Consider the following 13,182-nt stretch of genomic DNA (forward strand, 5'->3'; position numbering starts at 1 on the left):
TAAACTCTTGAAGTTTATCGATCAAAGTCGTACGTGCTCGATAAAGAGAAGACCGAAGACATCCTTCTCATGTTTACACGGGCTTCGTTGATAACACGCACAAGCTCTTCGTTCTCATCGTCAAACATGTACGATGCGTTCAACTAGACATTGTTAGTTGGATTTTTGTGTGTGGCTAGGCTCAAAAGTCAAACCCCTCCAGATATCCCCACATGCTTTCAACATTGGCATGGACAAAAAAGGTCACACACGGCCCAATAAAAGTTTCTTTAGGGGTTGTTTGTTTACATCTGATTCACTGTTTGGTTCCAAACAGAAAAGCATCTGAACGTTTAAAATTAGGTATGAATCATTCAGAGTTATTGTTGTTACTGAATGGGGACAGAGGCTCATTCAGTCTTCCATGTTTTTAGATACAAAAATTGTTATTGTTTTACTGTTATCATATTGAGAGGATATTACTTATTAGGTTTCTTTGTCATATGCGGTCGATTGTTTTTTTTACGATTTCAGTTTCGATGGTTTCCAAATTTTGTTATCTTTGCCCGGATCACTAACTTCTTTTGTTTTTCTCCTACAAGGTATTGGAGTGTTGGTAGTGAAAAAGATAACATTTGTTCCAGGCGTGGCATTGTGCCCACGTTATTCCCATGGCTCATCCACGTACACACCCACACCCACACCCACACCCAAGGGTCTAATCTCCTCCTCACCACCCCTTCTTGTTCGATTTCACCTAAAGATATACAAGAACAACGACATTCGATTGAACTGGGACCCCATTTAATCACAAAAATAATATGAAACAGAAGCAATATCAAACTTGCAAAAGGGACCAGATGGATTCCGTAGAAAATCAAAATCAAACACATACAAAACAAAGATTAAACTCAAAACAACAATTTGTTGACGAATCATTTTAACTTATAATAAGTAAATGTTGTTAGTCCTCTAACTTTGGTGTTGCTTCATTAACCAAGTCCTGTAAATTACTAGCTACATCAACTTGTGAGTTGTATGAGTTGTGTGAGTTAGGCCTTACAAAGAAACTACATAGACTTCAAAGACGTTTTTAGTCCTGTAACTTTGACGCTCATTAACCAAGTCCATGAGTTTCAACTACACTTTCATGTAAAACGTTTTATATAGGAAACTGATAAAATAATGCTACCTACCATTAATTTGACAAACTTTATTATTGAAATCCAAAAGCAAGAGTGACATTCAAAGCACGCACCACTACAAGCTTGAAATTAACCGTACAAAATTATTATTAGGTTACAAACTGACCTGCAACAGGTACCCAAACAGACATACCAAACAATGCATGCATGCGAATGAAGATAGAACATGCAGTTACATTGACGAGATTATTTAAGCGGTAGGAACAAGCTGAATCTTGATCTCAGCAACGGTTGAACCACCCGTTCCACCAACGTGACCAAAACATACTCATCATCTTCAGCTTCAAGGTCCTCCAAAGTCCCTGTGATCGCAAACGCGGTCCCACTCGTCATAAACATATCGTGTCCAGGCGCATGTGGCACCTGCGCAAAAGTACCCACAAACTCGCTAGAAGCCGCAGTGGTCTCAACCCCATCGCCGACGTCATTCACCAACACATCTAACTTGAAAAACTGCTCACCATTATACCTGATTCCATTCAAAAACAACATTTCATGAGCTTTCTTCTTGTCATCCTCACTCCTCTTTGTAGCGGGCCTCTTGACTAAAACCTTCAATGGCTGGTCTAACTTCAAAGGAAACTCAATCTCCTCCGCCTTCTTCACTACTCCGAGTGACTTAGCTGCAACCTGCGACGCCTTGACTAGAGGAACCGGGCGACTCTGGCGCCAGGGGATACTGGAAGGCTGGAAATCATATCCCATCTTTGTGATGTCTACGCAATCTCTGTTGTAGACGCGTACAAGCTTTTTATTCTCGTCGTAAAACACATACGACGCATTCAGCCAGTCTTCGGTAATGGATCGTTGTTTGTTAGAGGGTCCAAATTCTTCCAGATCTTCCACATTCGGTTGACATTGGCATGATGACAATAAAAGATCGGGTCATACCCGGCCGAGTAAAAATTCCCCATGTCCTCACCATTTGCCATCCTAGGGTTACCCGTCCATATGTGCAACGCGGTGTGACAACCGCTCTCTACCTTCCCAGGCGTACTTGGGTTATTCGGATCAGGAATAGGATCAGTACCGAAGAAGTCAGTGGGAGTTGTAATGCTACCGACCATCTGAGAGTACATTGTAGACAGATTAATGGCTACCTGGTCTACACAATTAGCACCACTTTGTCCACTTTGAACCTGGAGATCAACAATAGACGGAGAGAGGTGGTCAAAGTTCCGAAAAGGGTCGAATAACGGGTTGTATTTGGGATCTTCTGTAATTTTATCGTTAATTTGTTTAGGGGCAGGGGCCACGAACATTGCAGGAAGCATCATTCCAGTTGGATGATCCCAGTTCCAGTAAGGTAAAGCGAAGGTGTCATCGTTGATTAACTTTCCCAATATCCTCTCGTAGAAATAGAGGTACCATCGGTGGAAAGGAAAGAAGAGCGAGGAGTTATGGGCCTGTAGTTGAAGCTCCGGATGATCATTCATCTCTTGAGTGTACGCGCCGTTGCAATAAGCACAATGGATCCTAGCTTGGCTTTTCCAGCTGTGTGGATCGTCATCAGGAAGCTCCTTCATGAGCCGTATCGCTTCTTGATACTTGGCGATGTACTCAGGAGTGGCGCGATGTGCGGCTGGACGAACACGAATGGAAGTGAATTTGGGAAAGGTGTACGGATCTGGGATAGGAGGGTGTGCGGATTGTGGAAGGCAACAAGCTACGCCTCTCACGGCATTTTCGGGGTCGGTTACATTGTCATCCGCGGTCTTACATTGAGAAATATTGTCTGGAGCAGTGATGGGATACGCTAACGCGGACCTGATGTTGGCTGCACCGTATAGACCTCCTAGCCCCATGAGCAAGTTTCTTCGGTCTATATTATTATTCTGCATGGGGAGTATGAGCTTTGTTGGGTCATCTGGCGAAGCGTTGCATGAGACTTTGAAGCGACTAGAGGAAGTTGTGGAAAAGAAGGGTGGTCGTGAGGACAAAGAAGTGTTGGTGATGGGAAGAGTAGATAAGCAAAGAGAAGCCATAAGTTATCTTTGGTTGAGTTGGTGCTCTAAGTTGTCACTGGAAATCCAAATATATAGAGAATTTTATGCTAAAACTTGATCGATGGCGTCTCTCTGTTGGTGTTAAAAATGTTTACTGTGATCTATAAATTATTGAAGTGCTTTGAAACAAGAAATAAAAACAAAGTCTCTATTTGACTTTTGACAAGGTTACATTTTACTCATTTAGAATGTGTTTTTAGTTTTAACTATTCACCTTCAAAATAGGCGTTCCGTCGTATTTTTAATCACTATTAACTACTCACTTCAAACCATGACACTTGTGAAGGGACGGAGGAAGTATATTTTAATCCAACCATAAAATGCTACGAGCCAAAAACGCCTATCTAACAAGTAACAAGCCCGATTTTATTTTAATATTATATTAATATAACTAATACATTTATATTTTGTTTATCTTTTACATCTTTTAAAAAATATATATGTATAAAATTTCGAATATACTGCTCCGACATGTTTATTTTTTTTATCTACTTGTCGGAATAAGTTTTACTCAAAATCAAGTCGGGTCAAATGTGTTTCAAAATGACTCGTTTTGAATAAAATTTATACCAACATGTAAATAAATATAAGCATACCGATATGGAATATTCGAAATTTATATATTTTAAGTGTTATAAAAGGAAAACCCAACATAAGTAACATTCATAGAAAATTCAAGACAATTTTCTTTAAAAAAATCCAGTTGGTTTGATTTGATTTTTAACATTTGACATTTTCTAGTTGAATTAAAATCAAGTCGGGTCATGACTAGAAATTTAGAATCTGGGTTAGTCGATTTGTTTTTTCAAATAAATTTTCTATTTGCATCACTATGGCTATAGGCTTATAGCGTGTGCGGACAATGTGCCCCTAAAAAGTGTATATATATATATATATATATATATAGGGAATGATTTTTTAAAAACTTGATAAGTTGTAAGAACTTTAAGAACTTAATATGGAGCACACAATCAATTAAATGAGTATTGAATATTTGGTTGAAAATAAATCTCATAAACAAATTAATCTGGAGAGAGAATAAAGATTTTTTATGATTACACATGTTTAAATGTTAGTTACACATCTGAGTAAGTTGATTCGGTATGTAAAAAAATATTGTAATTTTTTTTACGTTACTTACACTTACGTATTACATATGTGTAAAAAAAATAAAAAAAAACAATTTGTTGCGTTATATATATATATATATATATATAGGGGATGGTTCAAGAGAGAAATGATATTATTGCAAGACAATGTAAGAAATGAATATGAACCACTAGTTTGTTTTAAGTTTTAAATGCTTAAAACTAAATAAAGAAAATATTAATTATTCTCTTTCTTCAATTAATATAACTAATAAACCATAATACTTATTTATTTAATTAATATAACTAATTAAACTATTATAATTAGAAAATATTAAGAACTCATTTATTTTTATAACTTATTTTTTGTTTCTTGAATTTTTATCCTACGCAAGTATAATTTATTCATACATTAAAATTTTTTTCTATCCAAAATTAATTTCTTCCAACTCAATATATTAATATCCATCAACACATACTTACATTATAATGAATAATACCAAAAAACAATTTTACATGTGTTTGCATTAGATATCAACAAAAAACATACAACCTACACAAAAACGTATAATCTACACTTGTTCTAAGAATAAGACAGCATATAACCTACACACGAAAAACATTTAACCTACACACAAAACTCATCATCAGTAAAATACACACGCACACGAAAACATATAACCTACACACGAAAATTTTATCTTACACAAATACACTTTATTCATACATTAATTTCTTTAAAAACCAATTTCTTCAAACTCAACATATCAATATCCATCAACACGTAGTTACATTGTGATGAATAATACAAAAAAACTATCTTACACGTGGTTGCATTAAATGTCAAAAAAAATATACAACCTACACAAAAACATATAACCTACACTTGTTCTAAGAATAAGAAAACATACAGCTTACATATGAAAAACATATGACCCACGCATGTGTAGGGTATGTGTATCTTTGTGTAGTTTATATAATTGTTGATGTCGAATTACATATGTAAGTTATATGTTTTTTGTATGTTGTACGTTTTTATTGCTCAAAACAAGTGTATGTTATATAACTTTGTGTAGGTTGTATATTTATTAAACTTAAATACGTTGATATATGCTTAATATATAGAGTGGAAATTATTTTTTTAATATAACGAAATAGTATTATATTAATAATTGTATTTATGTTGAATAAAATGAAGAATGTGTAAATAAAAAATAAAATTAAAGTAGTGTTTTTATCTTTTTAATTATTATAGTTAAATTAGTTAGATATATTAATTAGGGATATTTATTATGGTTATATTAGTTGTATTAATTGGAGAGAGAATGTGTATTTATTGTTGTATTTAAATCTTTTTTCATATATTTTTAAGCATTTAAAACTTAAAACAAAACTAGTGGTTAATATTCATTTATCACATTTCTTGCAATAATATCATTTCTCTCTTGAACTTAAACATATATATATAGGTAAAATATCCAATACAATAATACCTTAATGTACAATTGGTACGCGAATCCCTTTTTATCATGAAATCGATCCATGAAATCACATCTCAACATCTCGGAATCGTCAATACATATCCAATTAATCATTGGTTCACAAAAAAAACGTTTTTGGATTGTTAATCGATCATTTTTTTTTACTTTTTTCACGAAAACCGTTTTTGAGCGTTTTAGGTTTTGGCTGAATGTTTTAGGGTTCAGCTGAGCGTTTTAGTATTTTGCCCTTGTTTTTTTTGCCTTTGAGCGTCTCGCGTACCTATCGTACGTTAAGGCAATCTTGTCCAGTATCTCGGCCTTATATATATATATATATATATATATATATATATATATATATATGTAACATCCTACTTTTGATAATAATAAATAAAAGAAATTTCGTTTACTTAAGGGTGTGCTATTATTTAGTTAAGTTAAATAACATAATTGAGTGTGGGCTTGGACAATAAAGGATTGAATAAGGGTTGGTGATGGGCGTTAGGTCCATGGGCTTAAGGGTATATAACCCCTTAAACCTCCCTAAAACCCTAAAACCCTCATTTCCATCTTCTAGCCACCATTAGGGTGTTCACGGTATGTTTTCGCGGTTTTTAGGTGAAGTGAACCGAACCGTTAGTAACGGTTTTTAATTTTCATAAACCAAAACCAAACCATTGAGCTTTTAAACCAAACCTAACCGAACCGTTAGTAACGGTTTGGTTCCGATTGATTTCACGGTTTAACCGCGTCGGGGTTTTATACAAAAAGTCCAAAATAATTTATTATTTTATTATATAACACACATTATAATTAACAAAGTCTAACAAACACTAACGATTTTGAGTTCTCAATTGAAAATTGAAAGGCTACTTAATATTTTTTGTGTTTTGGACTTGGGCTAAGCCCACATTTTTTATGTTTACTTGGTATTTAGTAATGCATATTAAACGAACTAATAACTTTATGTAATTATAGTAATATAATATATTACACACACATATATAATATAATATAATATAATATAATATAATATAATATAATATAATATAATATAATATAAAAATATATATAATTAAATCATTGGTCCGGTCCGGTTTTATGCGGTTGGTTTTTTATACAAACCGTGAACCAAAGCGTTCGCTACGGTTTGAAAATATTCAAACCAACCGATTGAAAGTTAAGAAAGAAAATCAACCATGAAACCAAACTGATTACCGGTTTGGGCGATTTCACGATTTCGAACCAAACCATGAACACCCCTAGCCTCCATACACACTCAAAAACACACACAAACACCTCTATCTTTACAGATCAGATTTGATTCCGAACCAAGAAGGGTTTGTGCTAGATCTTCATCATACAAATAAGAAAAAAAACGTCCTTAGTCACGTGTTGAAGCTAAACCGTAGCTAGAAGTAAGACAAAATGTACGTTTTAGATTAAAGGTTACATTTTTAAGGTCGGTTTGCCCTAAGATTTGATACTAAGGCAAATCAGACATTTTTATGCAATAAAAATATGAATTTGGACGTAAACGAGGTGTTTTGGAATGAACCGGGACAAACGGGTAACGTTTGGACCGGGTTATTGCAAGAAAACGATATCGTTATAGACCAATGCTCGTTTTTTATGAAAGACGGGCAAAATGAGTCGAAAGGGAAGGCTGGATAGTGACAAGAATGGAAACCATATATGAATCGAGTTCTTAAGGGACCTGATTCAATAGAAAAAGTAATCGAATTGATGAGTAATCGAATCGAGTCATAAAGTAATCGAATCGAATGGGCCAGAAAGTAATCAAATTGCATGAGAAAAGTAATCGAATCGCATGAGAAAAGTAATCGAATCGAATGAGAAAAGTAATCGAATCAAATGGGTAATTCGATTCGATTAGAATTTCCATTTGATTAGATCTCCATTCGATTAGAAATTGTCATTCGATTAGAACTGTGATTAGATTAGATTAGTTCAAACTTCAATTTTTCTTATAAATTTTTGGTAAAGGACTATTAATGAAAATAAATTTTTTCCAAGCCGACCTGACAACTCGACCCCAGCCAGGGGCTCTGCCCCTTGCCCCTTGGACCCTGCTAGGGGCGCTGCCCCCGGACCTCCGTTCGTTGAGTGCTATATGATACTAGAAATATGATATGGGTAGTGATAGTTAATTGATACGTGCAATTGTTATACAGTTAGCCGCGCCCATTTAAGGAAATGAGTTACCATTAACTCTGAAAGGAACCGAGCTCAGGTGAGTTTCTAGCCTCATTTTCTTGTTATAATTTCGGGGTTGTATGCATACCTGATGTGAAAGTTAATACACTTACCTTAAGTGGTAATTGTATGATATGTGATTGTTTTATGAATGATTTATTTGTAACATCTCAAAATTTCCATGATTAATATTAAAATATTAATTACGTTTGAATAATTAATTTAAGTTATAATAATAATAATAATAATAATAATAATAAAAATAAAGGTAAAAGGATGGTGGGCTAGTATAGATATAATCAATTATGGACTTAGAATGAAGATGAGCCTAAGGTCCATGGGCTTAGGGAGTATAAATACCCCTTAAACCCCAAATAATTTCCATATTCATTTTACACTTTAGCCTACACCATAAAAAATACACACTTAAGCCAAACACTCTCTACTCGATTCCATTCAACGATCCATGACCAACCAAAGGTAAGAAATCATTTATCTCAGCTAACCCAACATGTTAGAACCCGACACCGCAGCCCCGGGATGCCGAATGAGCCGTTCGAATATAGATCTAGCTTTATTCAGGTGTTTAATCAACAAAAAACGACAGATCTGGACACCCCCAAAGCTACCTAGATCATAAACGATCAAACTCCGGCCAACCATGGTGGTTAACAGCGGCTGACGGCGCCGGAATCGAAGAAAAACCCTAAAAACGCAATAAAAGAGTAAGTTATAACGTCACCAAAATGAGATTGATCCGGTCTTAGGAAAGAAAAGAAAGGTTTGGAGGTACAAGACTCACAAGGATGGGCGACCCATTCATCATGGAGAACCGTTTCTGCCTAACTTGTTTCATGACTTCATTTGCTGGGAAGTTGACAACAACACGGGGAAGTGATCATTCATTGCAAACGAATGCACTTTCTTCGTTTCTTCGATGAGCACGAGTTGGCCTCCCTCAGCAAAGAAGACTTGATAAAGTTGTACAACTCTCCATTAGCCACGGTCGAAGATGTTTGTCGAGACAACACGGACATGATAGTTGAGAAGTTCAACATGTTCGTTCATTTCCTTGTTCACAATCAACTATATGAAAACGACGAAGGCTTCGACTACGAAACCGACTGAAGGCAGAAGCTACCGGTTAAAATACTAAAGACTATAGGGAGATTGTAGGGGCCACTAACTTTCCCAATGTCCTCTCGTAGAAATAGAGGTACCATCGGTGGAAAGGAAAGAAGAGCGAGGAGTTATGGACCTGGAGTTTAAGCTTTGGATAATCATTCATTTCTCGAGTGTAGGCGCCGTTGCAGTAAGCACAATGGATCCTAGCTTGGCTTTTCCAACTGTGTGGATCGTCATCCGGATGCTCCTTCATGAGCTGAATCGCTTTTTGATACTCGTCGATGTACTCCTTAGTGACTCGGTGTGCGGCTGGACGAACACGAATGGAAGTGAAATTAGGAAAGGTGTACGGATCTGGGATAGGAGGGTGTGCGGATTGTGGAAGGCAACAAGCTACGCCTCTCACGGCATTTTCGGGGTCGGTTACATTGTCATCCGCGGTCTTACAGTGAGAAATATTGTCTGGAGCAGTGATGGGATACGCTAACGCCGACCCGATGTTGGCGGCATAGACCTCCTAGCCCCATGAGCAAGTTTCTTCGGTCTATATTATTATTCTGCATGGGAAGTATGAGCTTTGTTGGGTCATCTGGTGAAGCGTTGCATGAGACTTTGAAGCGGCTGGAGGAAGTTTTGGAAAAGAAGGGTGGTCGAGAGGACAGAGAAGTGGTGGTGATGGGAAGAGTAGATAAGCAAAGAGAAGCCATTAGTTATCTTTGTTTGGTTGCTCTAAGTTGTCAATGGAAATCTAGTTATATAGAGGAAATTTGTGGTAAAACTGGATCTAGGGCGTGTTTTTTGCTGTTAAAAATGTTTACTACAATCAATATATGAATTATTGAAGTGATTTTGAAACGAGAACAAAAAATCTCTATTTGGCGTTTCACATCTAAAAAGTAGATCTATCTAAATTGTACTCATTAACTAGATTTTATGCCGCACTTAAATGAAATAACCACGTTGAAAAAGCGAATGATTTTTTTGACACATGATATTTTTTGGTTGGGTTAAAATGTAGTCAGGTGATTGGGTGAAGAATAGAATTCGGACTGATTGATCGTTTCTCTAGATAGTTTAAAGAAATGATAGGTCAAATGGAAAAAATGTAACATTATCAACGTCAATTGAACATTTTGAGAATTTTCCTTCTCAAATATTAATTAAGTTTCAAAAAATTTTCTCGTGTCCTCTTTTTTATTCCTTCGTTGAAGAGACCTTTAAGATAAAATAAATAAATTTCTATGATAGGTTTTTTTAGCATCTAATTTTTTTTAACTTCTATCATTTATGAGGCTTAAATCCAAAACCTTTTTTTAAACCTACATATTTACAAGCCTTGCTTTTATCAATGAGCCATCAACCCCATTAATACTTTGATGGGTCTTTAACTTATAAGAACAATTTTAATAACGTAAATATAATAAAAGACCATATTTTATATGCTTAGTGAATAAATTTGCGAATTCTTAAAAGTTTCATGAAAGTTGGTTGAAAAAATCCAACATAAACACTAGTTTCTAAGATTTTAATTAAAGTACTTTGATTTTTGACCACTCTTTAGTAAGTTAACTTCAAATTTCACTAGATTATGGTTAACATTTTTTTTTCTTACTGGCTCCTTTTATATTTCATAGAAACATCCAAATGATTTACAATGAAGTGGCAGGTAAGCGAGCAACAAGTTGCGCCGCAACCCCCTTTTGGATAGCAAACTCAATCCAAAAAGAAAAAAAAGATCATTTTATGTGTACCTAGAATAACAAAACTTCACAAATGCGTCGTCACATAAGCTTCACATCATATTTTAATTTTTCTTGAAAAACATTGATTTTCTTCCATAACTACAACATCTAAGCCGTCACATCAACACATACTTCTACAATACTTTTATAATATAATAATATTTTAAATTTATTTTGGCACAATTACTTAGTTAGTCCCTGACGTTTCTCTAAAGTAAAAAGATTGGGCACAAATGTTTAAAAGTCATGGGTATAGGTACTAAGGATATGTTGGGTGCCAACTTTAACTTCCTTTATATGTTAACAAAAGATGAAAATAAAAGGAAAAAAGAAAAGATAAGGACATTATTGTCATCACACCTTCACTAAAATTGGCATACTAAGCATAACGTGAAATCACGTCTCATCATCTTCATCAACAGTTTGGACCGGTCTTAGGTTAAATCATCAGTTTGTGTTAACCCGAATAACATGAGGAAGATTTAAATAAAATAACCAATCCCAAATTATTTAGGGAACCCATTTCTCTAGCTAAACATTTTATAGTTGATTTTATAAAAGAAACATTGATCATTGGGTTAGCACTGTTATTATCTGATAACAAAATCACTACTGTAAAAGCTATATATGATTGAATATAATTTTGATTAATATTACTATTGTATAAGATAATCTTTAATTTTAAAGATGTTTAAGTGTGATGTGTTAAACGCGTCTCTCTTTTATGGTTTTACCGAATGTATCATTCTCAGGGCGGAACTACCCTAATCGGTTTGTTAAATTTTTCAAAGACGAATAATTAGATGAAACCAATGGTATTAAGATTAAGGTGTTGTTTGTTTTTTAAGAGGTAAAATGTCTACAGTCTGCGAACCATATCTGCAGACACCTGTAGAAAAAGATGTGGACCAAACCTCTGTAGTCTGTAAGAAGAAGACTGCTTGTTTTTTAATGTCTGTAGATTGCTAAAATAAACTGGTAGTGGTGTACGAACTATGGTAGTGGGTGGTGGTGGTGCTGGATGGTGATAGTGGTGGCGGTGGGGACAGTGGTGGTGGTGGTGGCAGACGATGGTGGTGGACAGTCGTGGACAATGGTGGTGGCGTACGGTGGGTGGTGGGGGTGGACGGAGGGTGGTGGTGGTGGACGATGGATGGGTGGTGGATGGTGGTGATGGACAGTGGTGGATGGTGGTGGTGGCGAACGGTGGGTGGTGGTGGTGGTGGAAAGTGTGTGTTGGTAGGGTGTAGTGTTATAACTCTCTGCAGACCTTAAAAAATCTCAGAAATGGATGGGTCAAGTCTGCATCAAGAAGAGCTTGCACCGACGTTTTTTTAATGAAACGTCTTCGAGAAAATAAACAGTCTCCAGATGGCAATGTTTGCACATGGTCTGCACGGCGTAGACTAAAGAGGCCGCGAAGACCTTTTTTCAGAAAAACAAAGAACACCTAAGTTTGGTGCAACGATTAGTCTCTTGTATTCTATCCAACATGCCATGCGTTCGAGTCTCACTATGACCCGGTTTTATGTTTTTTTTCTTAATTCAAAATAAAATAATATATCTATGGGTTTTAGATTCACAACGCCCTTCATGCTTCATCATATTCGTAAACAACAACTCAAACCTTCATAATTTTGGCATTCGTCCCCCTTAGCATCACCGCCCGCCTGCCCCCTTTTTCCGTCAAACTGTCATTTCACCAACCCCACCCCTTGCATCTCTCATGGTTAATTTGTTATATGTAAAGCTTTTATTTATTATTTTGAGTTATAACTTTAGTAGATATTTTAATTTCATACTTGAATACGAATCAAAACAGAAGTCGAATCTCATATTTGAATTTTGCGTGCTATGATTATGAATTTAGAATTTTTGACTGAGTTTTGTTATGTGACATCCGTCAACCTTTTAGATAGTATTTGTTTACCCGACCCAGGCTTTGTAATTCGGATCATTGATTATTATTTAGTAGTAGTAGTGGTGGTGGTAGTCGTGATAGTAGTGGTAGCAGCAGTAGCAGCAGGCAGCAGTGATATTATCTTATGTATACTTGTGAAACAATGCTCAAAATCGTTTATTTTATGCATTAAATCAAAGATCAAGGACTAAAATTAACAAAAATCAAAGTTTTGGAATTTCTTAGTCCTTCACACATCGCGAAGAGTTCTTTTGCGGCTATCGTGATACGCAGAAGAAACTAGGGATTAGGGATTTAAATTTGGGACACGCTGCGCGAAGATCCTAACCCAAGGATGTCGCGATACTCGACATGTCAAGATTGTAGAACAATCCTAAGGCGTTGCGTGTCGCGAAGTCTTTAGCTCAAGGCGTTGCGA

The 13,182-nt window shown here is 35.7% G+C and overlaps 1 pseudogene; it reads right to left on the bottom strand.

The window, feature by feature from the left end:
• Positions 1–1,374: 1,374 nt before the first annotated feature.
• LOC143600576 (polyphenol oxidase I, chloroplastic-like) lies at positions 1,375–9,808 on the bottom strand (annotated as a pseudogene).
• Positions 9,809–13,182: the final 3,374 nt, after the last annotated feature.

Source organism: Bidens hawaiensis, unplaced genomic scaffold (assembly GCF_021521415.1).
Source record: "Bidens hawaiensis isolate Kalapana, Puna unplaced genomic scaffold, B.hawaiensis_p1.1 tig00054356_1, whole genome shotgun sequence".
NCBI classification, from domain to species: domain Eukaryota; kingdom Viridiplantae; phylum Streptophyta; class Magnoliopsida; order Asterales; family Asteraceae; genus Bidens; species Bidens hawaiensis.